General features: G+C 42.1%; 1 protein-coding gene across 1 annotated transcript in view; it reads left to right on the top strand.

Annotated features, from left to right (window-relative positions):
- Positions 1-4,242: 4,242 nt before the first annotated feature.
- The window catches only part of NUCB2 (nucleobindin 2), a 29,841-nt gene continuing 20,224 nt past the window's right edge, over positions 4,243-13,859 (top strand). Inside the window, exon 1 of the mRNA XM_071558884.1 lies at positions 4,243-4,459. The gene's annotated coding sequence lies outside the window, so the exon portion shown is untranslated. The remainder of the gene's footprint in view (positions 4,460-13,859) is intronic.

Below are 13,859 nucleotides of genomic sequence, written 5' to 3'. Positions count from 1 at the left end.
AAATCCCTCATGTTGACTACTCCTTTTTGTCCTGCAATAGCTCAGCGATAATCACATGCATAAGTATGACAAGACAGAAGCAGATATAATTTTAAAAGACAGGCATTTTTAAAAATTACTACAACAATATCATAAATATCTGGTAGATACTTAGCCTTTGCCAAATATTCAGATGCTACTTATCTGCTTTGTGATGAGAGTGGCATTATAGAAACTGCAGATAAATTGGGGAAAAATGTAAGAAAACATTGATTTGCATGAGAAATCAAATAAAAACAGCACCAGAAATCAAGTGCTGCCTTTTCCTTTAATGAGACATTTGTATTATTTCCTGTTGTATGTAAGAGTTCTGTCATATACATGCCCCATATGTCTGTTACTACAAGCCTTTTTGTCTTACTTTTAAAAAATGCTTCCATTACTGGAAATGAGAAGCCAAAAAAGTGCAGTAAGCATTACATTTCCTGCTGTAACCACAGTACCTGACTTTTTACTTCCTGTTGTCCTTGGTGTTAATTATTATCTCATTTTAAGGCAACTTTTCTTCAGTTAAGAGGACCAAAATTGTTTGTACCAACTTACATGTCTTACCTCCTTCTTACGCAAGATATCATTCCTCTTCTGTCTTCTCTTTGTGACTTCTCCATGTTGCTTCAAGTCTGAAATTATCCTCCTGTCTTGCACCAGTATTAATATTTTCTATGCCTTCAGAACAGCTCTCCCTCAAATTACTCTATTCTTTCAGTCTGAATATATTATGGGTCTTGCTCCAGTTCTATCCCGAAGTATTTTGGAGGGAAGATTTTGTCTGTTTCTCTGAACACATCTCCTTCTGGATTTCTAAAGTAAATCTGTCAGGCATGATTTGCCCTGATGAAGGTACACTGGCTGTCACCAATCACCTCCTGTTTTCCCTGTGCCGTAGCATAGTTTTATAGTTACCACCATTGAAGGGGTCATTGACACTGCCCAAAAAAACAGAGCATGCACCCTACCCAGAGGTTCCCCATCCTCCAATTAAAGGAGTTTCCAGCCTGACATGAAATAGCTGCATAGTATTTGGAGACTAAGTAGCACAACTAACTGGGCTACAGTACTTATCAGCTTGTGATTGAGAGAGGGTGAAAACAACCTTGAAACAGTCAAAGCTATGATCAAAATCTTCTCAGCAGGCTTGACAACATCATGGGGCCTGTGAGGAGAAAAAAGAAATCATCTTTCAGCAGCTGGTTATTTGTTTCTCAAACTACAAAATCACAGAATCATAGAATGGATTGGATTGGAAGGAACCTTAAAGAGCATCTAGTCCAAACTCTTTGCAGTGAGCAGGGAGATCTCCAACAATATCAGGTTGCTCAGAGCCCATCCAACCTGACCTCGAATGTTTCCATGTCTGGGGCAGCTACAACCTCTCTGGGCAACCTGTGCCAGTGGTTCACCACACCCACTGTAAAAAAAACTTCCTCCTTCTTTCAAATCTATATCAACCCTCCTTCAGTTCAAACTGACAGCCATTTGCCCTTGTCCTATCACAACTTACCCTACTTACTTACTTACCTGCCCTTGCAAAAAAGTCCCTCTCCAACTGTCCTGTAGGCTTCTTTTAGGTATTGGAAAGTGTTGTAAGATTTTTGTGGAGTCTTTTCTTCTCCAGGCTGAACAGCCCTAACTATTTTAGAGGAGACAGCTAGCTGGAAAACAGCTGTAGCTCCAGGAAAAGCAACAGCCACCTTGATCATCACTGCACCCACCCTGCACATAAACACACTGCACTGGCCATGCACACACTTGCACTCCACCAGCCCTGAAGCCTCTGGCACCACCAGGAGAAGGGCTTTGCCCCAGTGCCCTGGCACCACCCCACCTGCCTGAACCACACCCCTCATCTGCTTTAAGTATCTCCCAGCTCTTCTGCAAAGGCAGCATCCAAGAAAAACTCTGCTGACCTGCAGGCATAGAGGTGAGCAGCTCCAACAGGTCACCTCCAGGGTCCCAAGCTGATCCTTCCTGTGCCAGTGCCCTGCTGCTCCAGGCCCTGGGAAGCACATCCCACATTACCATAACCCAGGAAGGATGGCTGGGACAGTCAAAGCATCCAAGGAACAGCGGGAGGAGGAAACAGAGGCAGTGGAGGAGGAGTTAAAAAATTACCCCTCCAGCTATTAGTGCTGATGTCATCACTTCCCAGGATTTGTACTGCTGAGCACAAGGCACACTGCACAGGAGTCCCCTTCTATCTGTGCCTCACTCAGCGGGATACTGAGGGCAGCAGTGTCACAGGCCTTGCTAAAGTCACGGTAAATGGCTATCACTGCTCTCTCTGTCCCACAAGGACACTCCTCTCCTCTAAGAAAGGTCATGTTGGTCCTTTCACAGCTTGTCCTTGGGGAAGCTATGCTGGGTGTTCAGTGATGTCACCTTGCCCTGCATGTGTCTTCAAGCCACCTTCTGGCAGGTGTCTGAGAAGGGCAGGTTCTTCCTGGAAACCTGCTGGAAAGCTGTCACACAGGATCTGCCTCCAACAAAGCAGAGACCTGTTTCTTGGAAGACGCCACAAATGCTTTGTCCTTCATACAAGCAGAGTGAGGGTGCTTCTCAGACTGAACCCGCTTGCACCTCCAGGTCCTCCCCTCTCCCTTGGGCTACCTGCTCTCCACACTCCAGGGGCGAAGCTGGGGCACCGAGGAGAGTCCATGCAATGCTTGGCAATCGGGAGTTCTGTGGTGTTGAGAGACCTTGCACTCCTCTTTCCCTCCACCAGAGGCTTTGCCTCCTCTCAGTCACTATCGAGGACCAGGTGCTGAATTGGAGGGTCACTGAAGACCCCTCAACCTCTTGGAACTTGTTGCCGCTGTCTTGCTGAGGTGGCCCCAGGCATGGGATGAGGAGAGTGCTGGAGTCCTTGGCTCCTGAGGGGAGGTGGCGGGTGGTCTCTGTGTCCAGAGAACAGCCTTTCTCGGCAAGCAGCACAGCAGGCAGGAGTGAGCCCCAGCAGAGGAACCCTCAGCCCCCAGGACCCTCCTCCTTCTCCCACATCTGGGTATCTTTCAAGCCTGCAAACTGCCTGCAGCTTACTAAATTCCAGTGCTTCCAGGTCCCCAAAGTGATAGTCCACACACTAGTAAAGAATGCTAAGTGACCGCAAAACTGTTTCTAAAGTGAACTGTAGTATGGGCAAATTATTTTCTATTGTGGGACAGAATCTTCCCGAGAGAGAGTGAAAGTTCCGAGTAGTGTCAGCCCTATTACTTTAACAGTTTTGTTACCACAGATGTCATCATGGAAAGTTTACCCCCAAACTTGTAGATACTTATCTTGTAAATCAGAATAACAGAAATATAATGCACAGTGATAAAAGTTCTTCAATAATTTGTAGTTGTCAATACATCTCTTTAAATGGCAGTACCGGCTCACAGTATAGAGACACCATCAGAGGTTACAATCAGAATTTTGCTTATTCCAGAAATAAATATTTTATAGGAAGTGCAGTGCATTTGCTATTAGAGCTAATACTTACCTATCTGCTAACATAAACTTTCCTGAGTATTTTCTGAGCACTTTTAGTGCAGAATAAATGCCTAGAGATAATTGTCCAAATAATAAATTAAAAAAGAATGGAAAATAATTGTCAAAAAAAACCCCTAGGTACCACATTCTGAAACTGGATGGGAATGGCTATTCACAAATCAAGCCTCAAGCTTGCACTATGCAAAAACAAATGCGCAGGTTGAAAACAGTTCCCTAAATTGCTTAATCTGCACGGAGGTCAAGACTTGTCTCCTCTACGAAGAAGGGAAAACCAGGTCAGTTAAGGCTCAAATAAGTGAAAAAAACAGGAAAAAGAAGAAGGATGCATTGCATTTTCGACTACATTTTCCAACTCCCACATTGTAGTTCACGCCCGGACACGGAACAGCAACGATTCAGTGCGACGGAGGGCACTGCGCGGGGTGCCAGCGGGTGCACGGAGCGAGCCGTCACTCGAGGTGCACGAGCAGTGCCAGCATTGGCCCGGTGGGACACTCAGAGCCCGAGCCCGCCCTCATCCTCCTGCCTCGCCCTCGAACGCGCCCCGCGGTGACGCCACCGGCGCGCGGCCCGGCGTGGCCCCGCCCCTCGGCACCGCCACGTCCCTCCTCGGCCGCGCGCGCGCGTCACCGCGCCCCGGCGGCCGCTTGGACCAATCGGAGCGCTCCGCGACGCCAGCGAGGGGTCAGCGCTGGCCAATCGTTGCGCTCCGAGGGGCGGGCGCTGTGCCCATGGCAACGGGCGCGGGGCCGCGCGGGGCTGTCGCACCGCACCGCTCTGCCCGCACCGCTCTGCCTGTACCGCGCTCCGCACCGCGACCGCCGGCGCTCGGGAGCACCCCCGGGACGCCTCGCCCTTCGCCCCCCGCGCTCAGGAGGCACCTCACTGTTGAGAAGCCGCGGCTCCTCTCCCGCCGCAGCGGGACCCAAAGGTAGCGCCGCCCGTCCCGGTGCCCTCGGCGGCGGCAGAGGCCTGGCGGCGGGGCAGCTTCTGTCAGGGGCAGGGGGGGATCGCAGGGGTCTCACCACCCAGTTCGAACTCGGGGGGTCGCGGGGCTGCCGGCTGTGCGGCGGGGTGCAACTGAAGTTTTCCCGGGCGCCCCGCCGGGAAGGCGGCTCTAGGTGTGTGTGTGTGTGTGTGTGCGCGCCCTCCATCCCTCCCTCCATCCCTCCCTCCGGCCGGCCCGCGGCTGTGCCGCAGGTACCCGCGGGTCCGTGCGGTGAGCGAGCAGCAGAGCGCTGTAGAGCGCCAGGGGAAAGGAAGGCAGAGCTGGCAGCGGCTGCAGCGGGAAAACGTTGAGTGGCTGGTAATTGCACAACCGCAGGGAAAACTTGGGCAGAAGACTCGACTGGTTTCACTAGAAAGGACAGAGCTTTACAGCATTACTGTCATAGACTCACACAATGGCTGGGTTGGAAGGGACCCTTAAAGATCATCTAGTTCCCACCCCCTGCCATTGGCAGGGACACTTTCCACTAGACCAGGTTGCTCAGAGCCTCATCCAACCTTGTGCACTGACAGGGTTGGGGCAGCCACAGCTTCCCTGAACAAACTGTTCTGGTACTTCATCAACCTTACAGTAAGGACCTTCTTCCTAATACCTAATCTAAACCTGCTTTCCATTTGAAGCCATTCCCCCTTATCCTGTTGCTATATACCCTTGTGAATACATCTCCCTTGTCTCTTTCCACCTTTCCTGTAGGCTTCCTTCAGATAGGGAAAGGCTGCAATTAAGTCACTCAGCTTTCTCTTTTCCAAGCTAACAATCCCATTTCTCTCAGCCTTTCTTCATAGGAGGGGTGTTCCATCCTTTGAATCATCTTGGTTGCCTCCTCTGGACTTGTTCCAACAGATTGATGATCTTCTTGTTCTGGGGACCCCAGAGCTGAACATCTTACACTATTACTGTATTTGCTCTGTAAAACACTCCAGTGCTAGGCTGCTGCTGCACTCAGAATTCCAAAAAAGAAATAGTTGAGATATGGCTGTAGACAGGTAACTTCTTTTTTTCATGAGATGAACATAGCTAAGGTTTTCAAAAGAGTCCACGTTTGGCAGTGCTTTTTAGTAAGCCTGTAATAGAAAAAAGCCTCTCTTGTTGTTGCAAATATTTGCTGTGGAGAGATAATATCCAGTAGTTTCAACACAAAACCATCACAGTATATGAACAATGATGCACCTGTGCACCCATGGTATCAACGTCAAAGTGAAGGTTTGCTTTGTTTTGTGTTTGGTTTTTTTTTGTCAATTTGTTTTCTCCCACACCCCCAAAAATTCCTGTGGTTGACTCAGTATTGGTGCAGCTCCACTCTGAATTCTGAAGTGACTGTCCCTCTTGACCAGAGCAGCACAGGGAAGATTCTTACTGTGAACACTGGATAGGAGAGGAAGAGCCACTCAAAAACCTTTGGATCCAGGTTTTGTTGTAATCTTTATGGACCTCTGCTTAAAATTCCCTGAAGGTTTATGGGAGAAGCATATGTTTTGGTGAGAAAATAAGATTCAGTTGTAGCTCTGTCATCTGCTACACAGTGATCTTGTACAGTCACAGCACCACATCCATCATGGACTGCAGGTTATTAACGTGATTACATACCCTGCCTTCTACCCATGATTACCTATTTTTTCTTTTACTCATTACAGTCATCACTTGGATGGTAGCAGTATTTTATTTTAGGATAGGAAAGATAATTATATTAAAAAAAATAGCATGTCTATCCTTAAAAAATTGTGTTGGTGTAGAACAATGTGAATCTCATTCACTTTTAACCAAGGTGGTTAACACAAAAAAAAAACAAAACAGGGAAACAATATTGCCCAGTGGGTCTGCTTAATACTTACATTAGCGATGGGATGAAAAGACATCTGGTGTAAATTTGTTTGATGCTGTAATACTGCTTGGGATACCATTATTTGGTATCTGAAATTATATGCAAAAAACCCCATCAGGCAAATAAAACCAAGCAACAACAACAAAAAATATTTTTTAATAAGACTAAGGCAAAGTTTTCATACTGTGGCTGCATAGTACTGGCAGTACTGCTGATGTAAACTTTCTATTCATGTAAGCCAAGCTAAAGGCTCTGTCAAAAACTGTGCCCCCTCCAAAATGATACATATGTTGCTAAAGTGCCATTAGGGTGCTAGCCATGAAGGGGGAGAGCAGTAGTTCTCTGAGATAATAAAAATGTAAATTTTATTGACTCAAGTGTCAGAGGTGTGGAAATATTGATGCATAGCTCTAGTGCTGTGCTGACTAAACAAATGCACTTTACATAAGAAAGATAAATTTGTTTATTGTTAAGTTAAAAGCCGCTATCGGAGCTGCCATGGTTTGAACTCTTGTGCACAGGGGTGTTTTATCTAGTGAGGGGTATTGTGCTTTTGGCTGTTTGATTGCTTAGTAAGCAGAGAAGATTTCTCTGAAGTTCCTGTTAGATACATAGTAGACACAAGCCTTGGATAGGGATGTGCTTTTATGTAACTAAAATCGTGACCAGGTGCTAATCCCAAACAGAATGAAATCAGAGGCAAAACGCCTGTTAATTTCAACAGGTTTTGCTTTTATGTGCTATACATGGTTTGACAGTTGGAAGAATGAAAGAAACTGCATTTCATTAAACTGTTTTAATCATATTAAGTTGTAAATATTGTTCTTCATCATAAGTAATTCAAGATATATAGACCCTTTTCATGATTGCATTTCTCCTGCCTTATATTCTTTATAAAACGAGAGGAACATTTATGCGCATTTGGAAGTAGAAATCAATGGGAATTAGCAAATTGTGGACATAAATCTCATTAGGCAGCTATCATTAAGTGTCTAAATATTTTGAAATCTGGCTCCATATCATTAGATCTAGATTTATTCTGCATAGCTATTCTGGTTTGATTTTTTTTTTGAAAGGGAAAAAAGGTACCTTGAACTTCTGGGACGTTCAAGGTTTACTTTAGCATCATTGTTTGTTGTCGAGTAAAACAAAATGCATATTGTTAGAATAACTGAAATAATTTTTGATTTGAGATAGAGTTTGAGCTAATATGTTGGTTGCATGTAGTAGCATATTTGAGGTTACTTTTTACGTCAGCACTGACAAAATTGCCAGTTGCATTTATGAAAAATGAGTTTCTGAGGTTCCCGGTGTGCTGTTGTATTATGTTCTGTATAGGAACTGAAACTATAGTGCAGAAAGCTGTACTTGTACCAGTAATTTATATTTTTTTAATTTGCTTCTGCAGTTGATAAGATTTTAATCAAATATGCATTGAATTCAGTACAAGTTTTTGCTTGAGTATTGGCTTCATAAATCTTTTTCTGAGCCAACTTTGTTGGAAAGAACTGATAAAATCAAGGAAGTTGCTTTGAGAAACAAGAACTAATATTTCATCATTCTTCAGCTAATAAGGTAGCTTTGTAGACACCTATGTTTATTTTTTTGAAGGAAGAATAGGAAAGTTCCTTGAAGGCAGGTACTATAATAAATATGTGTGTATGTATTTGTGTGCATGCACACAAGTTTTTAAATAATGAACCGTTAACATTGCAACAAGAAGAAAAATAGTTTTCAGACTTTACGTATGACAGAGCTGAGCACATGTAGCAGCAGACACACATTTTGCTTCTATGCCATTTTTGTTTTGGTCATACCTTTGCATTGTTTCATGATATTATCGTACATTGTTATGTTGTTTCAACATAAAATTGCTTCTTTCCCACTCAAGTTCTCATAGTTTGTGTTACTTTATAGTATCCCCCAGCATTTGGATGACTCATTAATTAAAACAGCTGAAGTGCATTTTTTAAAAGGAGGTTCTGTCAGCAAATGTTGTACTGGGCATGGTCGAGGCACACTGTCTTTTCTGGGAAGCTGAAAAAAGAAGCTGTTCCATCAGCCAGCTTTTAGATGTAAAGAGAACGGAGCAGCTAAAGTGCATTGAAAAAATACAACAAATACAACTCAAAAGAAAAGAATTTAGGCAAAGTAAACAGGATGAGAAAAAAGGATTTTGCTGCCTTTATGTACTTAATACTGTTTTATATAAAACTGTTTATGTGCAAGATTAAAATGCTTCTTTGAAAAAATAAGGAATGTCTCCTGGTGCAGAGGGCTGAGTGGGATGTGCTCAAACTTAAGAGGTTAGGACAGCATGTCCATTGTGAAACCTGTTGGATATTAGCTAGAAGAAAGAAAGCACCATCTGAATCGTGGGGTTAATGGACAACTTTGACAGAAGAGAAAACCGTTCCTGAAGGATAGTGAAAGAGTATATATAATTCTACAGCAATAATAGCTAGCTTGTAATGGTTAATAGCTTGCATATTAACTTTTTAAAGGGTGAGTTTTCGTTTGGGAAGGGAAGTGTGCAGGTGTTTCTGTATTTTGAATGTTAACTTGTAAAGGGAAAACTACTGCAGCTTGTAGCCATTTCTCTTTCCATGTAATTTCCTGCACAAGTCTTCAGTGAGCAACCTGAATCTATAGGATTGATGACCCAGTGAAGAGACACCTTCCCCACAGCCAGAGTTGTAGCTTAATGTTTGAGTGGAAACAGGTTTTTCCACTTCCTTCTCAAAATTGTTGCCACATTTCATCTCCACTAATGCCAGATTAACTCACTGGACAGTGTGAAGAAGATGCATTAGCTGGTGATTCATTGACTTTCCTCGTTGCTTAAGATATGATAGCTTACAGTGTCTGTGTGGCAACTCCTCCTGAAAAAACTGGGAGGAGCTAACCCTGGTGTTTCCAAACACAAAATATGGCAGAAGAATAATCTATTTCTTAATTTCAAACATTTAATGTTGGGTGTTTTTTTAAGATTCTGTGAGTAAAATCAATTTATATATTTGCAAATAATTTTTAAAGAAAGCTGAAAAGCCTATGTATATAAACATTCTCTGTTTAAACTGTGATAAATGGGCAGATATATCACTGTTTCAGAGAGGTGAAAACAGGTTCAAGGTGTTAGATGGCTGGCTCAGACTGCTGAAGGAGTATTTTACATAGCTCAGAACTCATTCTAGTACTGGGGTTAGAATATTCTTAGAAAGGTGAAAATCAGTTGCTCTATTTTATCCATTTCCTGGTTTGTTTGTCTTATTCACTCAGCACTGCCTATGAAGATTGTTCATTTCTCCAAAGTACAGCACAAAAATAGGAAATCAGATACATGACTGTAGAGAACATTGCTGCCATCCTGCATGTCCACACTGTGTTTCACACAGGTTTAATTACTTCCACATCAGATACAGCAGGCATATGTAATATTTTATGAATAGGTAGACTTGTTTGTGTGTTATGTCAGTATGGATTCATGTTTTCATTGCCCACCATGGTACACATGGATTTGGCAAGTACAAATGTGCAGTATGACATTTACAGTCACGTGCTGTTCTTGCATCATAATCTCTCACTGGCCTTCTACATGTGCAGACTCTGCACCCTGGTATCACTATATGGTTTTGCCTATCTCAGTTTTAGAAAATTTAACATTGGGTATTATTTCTTTTAAAATGTTTGTACTTCACTAGGAAGGTGATGTCAGTACCAGAATGATGCTGTTTTCTGGGCAATAGGTGTCATGTTAATGAAAAGTAAATTTTTGGATTTGTATTATGAACACCTGGCAGCCATATAAAATAGGTGTGCCTGTTTAGCAACTGGTGTTAATATTGCTAGAACAAACTTCAGAAGCAACATTTGGTAGTTGCCTTTCAAAGCCTGTAGCTCTTTATAATTCAAATGTTCGATTTTGTTCCACTGAAGTTGATAGGAATTTGTGATTAGTGAGATCAAGATTGCTGGCAGACAGCCTGCTGCTTTTCTTTTCCAATTGTATTTTTCTGTTCATGCAAGTACATTGGTGTCTCTGTTTACTGCTGACTGTCTCATTCTTTTGGCTCTCACTCTATTTTGTAAAATACTTAGAGAAGTTATTTTCATTTTCTCTAGGATGTCGGCTTTGTTTATAAATTACGGTATTTGTCAGTTCTAGAGCACTACTTGAATGATTAGTTTTCTTTCTGTATTAGAAGTAGAAATGTTTGTTCGTCCCTCTTGGAAAGATGAGATTGATTTCTGATACCAGCAGATTACAGTTGTGCTACCTTTTCATCTAGGTGGGCTACCTGTCTTTGACTAAAATCACTTAATTTTCAGATGACAATTGTAACATTAACTCTCTCCATCTATCTTTAAGAAAATAACTAGTTAGTGGGGCAGATCTGTAACAGTTCATATTTCTATTAAACTTCATAGGAAGAATAGTAATGATGACATTCCCCATGGCAGGGTAGGAGCTTGTGTGCTGTGCTTTGTGTGCTGCTGATGGCAGTGAGCAAACTGACACTGCTGCTCTGCTGGAGCACCAGGACTGATTGCTGACTTGGTGGCTCCAGTACAGAGGAAACCACATTTCTGGGTCAGACACATGGGTGCACTCAAAATACCTGGGAAGGGATGGGTATCCAGCAATGGATTTCTCAGAAGTCTGAACTCTTGCAGGTAGCTGGTAGCAGGCTGAGAGTGGAATGAACTCTTAATAGTAAAGTGCTTAGTGGAAAAAACTGGAACCCCAGTTTTTCTCTTATCCCACCTTTTCTCACTCTTCCCTCTAGATGCTGAATTTGGGTATCATGCTGAGTTTTTTTCTGGCAGCTGATTAATATTATAATTTGCAATGGGCCTGGTTTCTGTTTTCTAATATGGGTCAGAGTAGGGTGTGCTCAGTGACTCGGTTGTGACTATCAGACTCCAAAGGCTGATGCATATCTTAGTCACCTGCTTTTCTTAAGGAAATTTTGATGAGTATAGTCTTGGACTAATAGATACCTAAAGACAGTAACTCTGTCCTCACTAGATAATTATTTTTTATTCTAATACATGTACTTCCAATTTACTTGTTACATGATAGTTGGGTTCCTCAAAATACTGTGAGAAATCCTGTGTTAGGCATAGTTGTCTTCAAAGTCAGCTGCAATGATAGAGATATTTTTTGCTTTTAATTCTTTCTGGTATGTGTGAAATTTGTAGCCTGTTTTATCAAAAGAGCTACAATAAAAACACCCTATGCAAAACTGGAAACAAAACTGCCTGATGTAGTCTTTCCTGAGCAGCCTATTACATCAAATAGATATGAAGAACACACTGTGATATCATCCAATCTTTCCCATTATATATGACAACATGTAATTACAGAGTCTGGTACTTCCAAGGAAACCCTAATTGCTCATGAGCACTTATTCCAGAGTAAGTCAGCAGACCTAATGGCACTTTGATTAGAGCTTTTGATAGTTAAGCTCTGCTGACTGCTGCAGATGTAGTTAAGGATCATATAGCTCCTGTTGCCCATCCTAAATTTGGTGGTGATCAGTGCTTCCTCATATGAGGTTTGGCAGACTAGTATGGTTACTGGTATTTCAGTTGTTTCAGGTCAGCATGGACATTTTACATATCAGGTTTCAGTCTCACCAATTTAAGTTCAGGTTCCAGTCTCACCAATTTAAGTGTGCCCTGCTGCAGCCTAAACCAACAGTCTGTATCTCCTCCATGTTACTGGAAGTTGTAGGTCGGGGGCTTTAAAGAGATTAGTTATGTCTGTAGAATGGATCAAAGGCCAGGTGTCAATGTTGAAAGTGTTTGCTTTAGCACTTGTAGGCAAAGAATGAGTCAACATCAGAACTCTGGTGAGCACCTGAGTTTCTGGCTTCTCTTCATCTCACTACATCTCACCTGTTGGTCTTACCTGAAATGAGCATGCTCATTTTATAGCCACATAATGATTTTCTAAAACACTGTTTACACAACTTACATAACTAGACTAGCCTGTAATAATATTAAACTACTTTTATTACTATAACTTTGTATATATGCAAATAGTTTGATTGGAAAAATATCCATCTGTTGGGGTCCAAATTTTTTAGCATTATCAGAAGGATACAATTTTTAAAAATGAATACTTCAAATATACATAACCTTTTAAAAATGTTTCTAAAAATGCTGAGTATTTTCTTATATAAGTATTTATGGGGTTTATTAATTTTGTTTCGTGTGCATTGTCTAGATTTAAAGCATGCTTGTAGCCTTTAACTTACAGTTTACTGGACTGCCCCATTCATACTCTTCAAGAATTTCAGCAAGGTGGATTTGTTTTACCTGTGTCTCTTTTCAGCTGTGTTGTTCTGCTTCTGCTGAATTTATTGCCCAGGCTGTTCATCCAGAATCTTTCAAAGTGGATTTTGAGGTTCAGTTATCCCCTATTGATTTTCTAAATACACATGGCTGACAGATACTGAATTGATTGCCTTACTTGTACTTTGTTTTATTTCACCTGAAAAGTACAGTGGCTTCCTCACAACTGTATCTCAGTCTGCTTTGAAAGAGAACCATCACCTTGCAAATATCCTCAGTCCTACCTATAGAGTTTGTAAACCTTTCTTGTTAAGAAAAAAATCCTCCAATAAAATCTGTAGCATAGCCTAGGCCATCCAAGCTTCTATTTCAAATCAAGCATTCAAGGACTGGAAAAGATTCAGAGAAGAGTAACAGGCATGATCAAAGGTATAGAAAAGCTTCCATAAAAGCAATCAATAGGTAAGCTTAGCACTCCTTAGGCTGGTGTATGATCACTCTTGGAGAGCTGTAATATGGAAATGGTAATTAAGAAAAATTTTTTACATCTTTTCCAATACAAAAACTAAGGGGATCATTGAATAAGGTAAATGGATGACACATTCAGAGGGCAGATGGTTCACACAGCATGTGTTGTCTGTGCAACTGCATGCCATACTTATCATGGTATAGGTTGTCTGTTAGAGAAACATTATTTTCTCTTTCCATCCAACCTGCTGCTTAAGTGAAGCTATTTCCACTTCCCATTCATTGTATTAAAGCCCATAGGGGGATCTAGCTGTATTTGTATTTTGACAGGTATATCAAGATGCCTTGGTAAGGATAAAATAACAAACAGCAGTGTTCAGAGATGACTCTGGCACCAGACGTGGCAATCTACTTTTGGAAAAAACAGGATGAAATCAGTTAATCTTGTCCAGGCAAGACAGAAAAAAATAAGTGACAGTAGGGTGATGGTTGTCTGCCAGCTAAAAGAACTGTGGGCCTGCATAGCATTATTATCCATGCCACTGATACATAAAATGAGCTGTGCCACTGATAAACTCAACTGAGGGCTCTAGTCTGGGACTTCCCAACAGCATTGTTGTTCTGCCCTTGTAGCCTGGCCTGGCCTGAGACTTCTGGGCAAGTCTTTTTCTTTTTGTAATAAGAGCGCTTTCAGATATCTAGCAGTTGGATAAGGGTTTTAACAATGCTTAA

Source organism: Pithys albifrons, chromosome 6, assembly GCF_047495875.1.
Source record: "Pithys albifrons albifrons isolate INPA30051 chromosome 6, PitAlb_v1, whole genome shotgun sequence".
Classification (NCBI taxonomy): domain Eukaryota; kingdom Metazoa; phylum Chordata; class Aves; order Passeriformes; family Thamnophilidae; genus Pithys; species Pithys albifrons.
The sequence above is the reverse complement of the archived record's forward strand: the minus strand, read 5'-3'. Positions and strand labels throughout refer to the sequence as shown.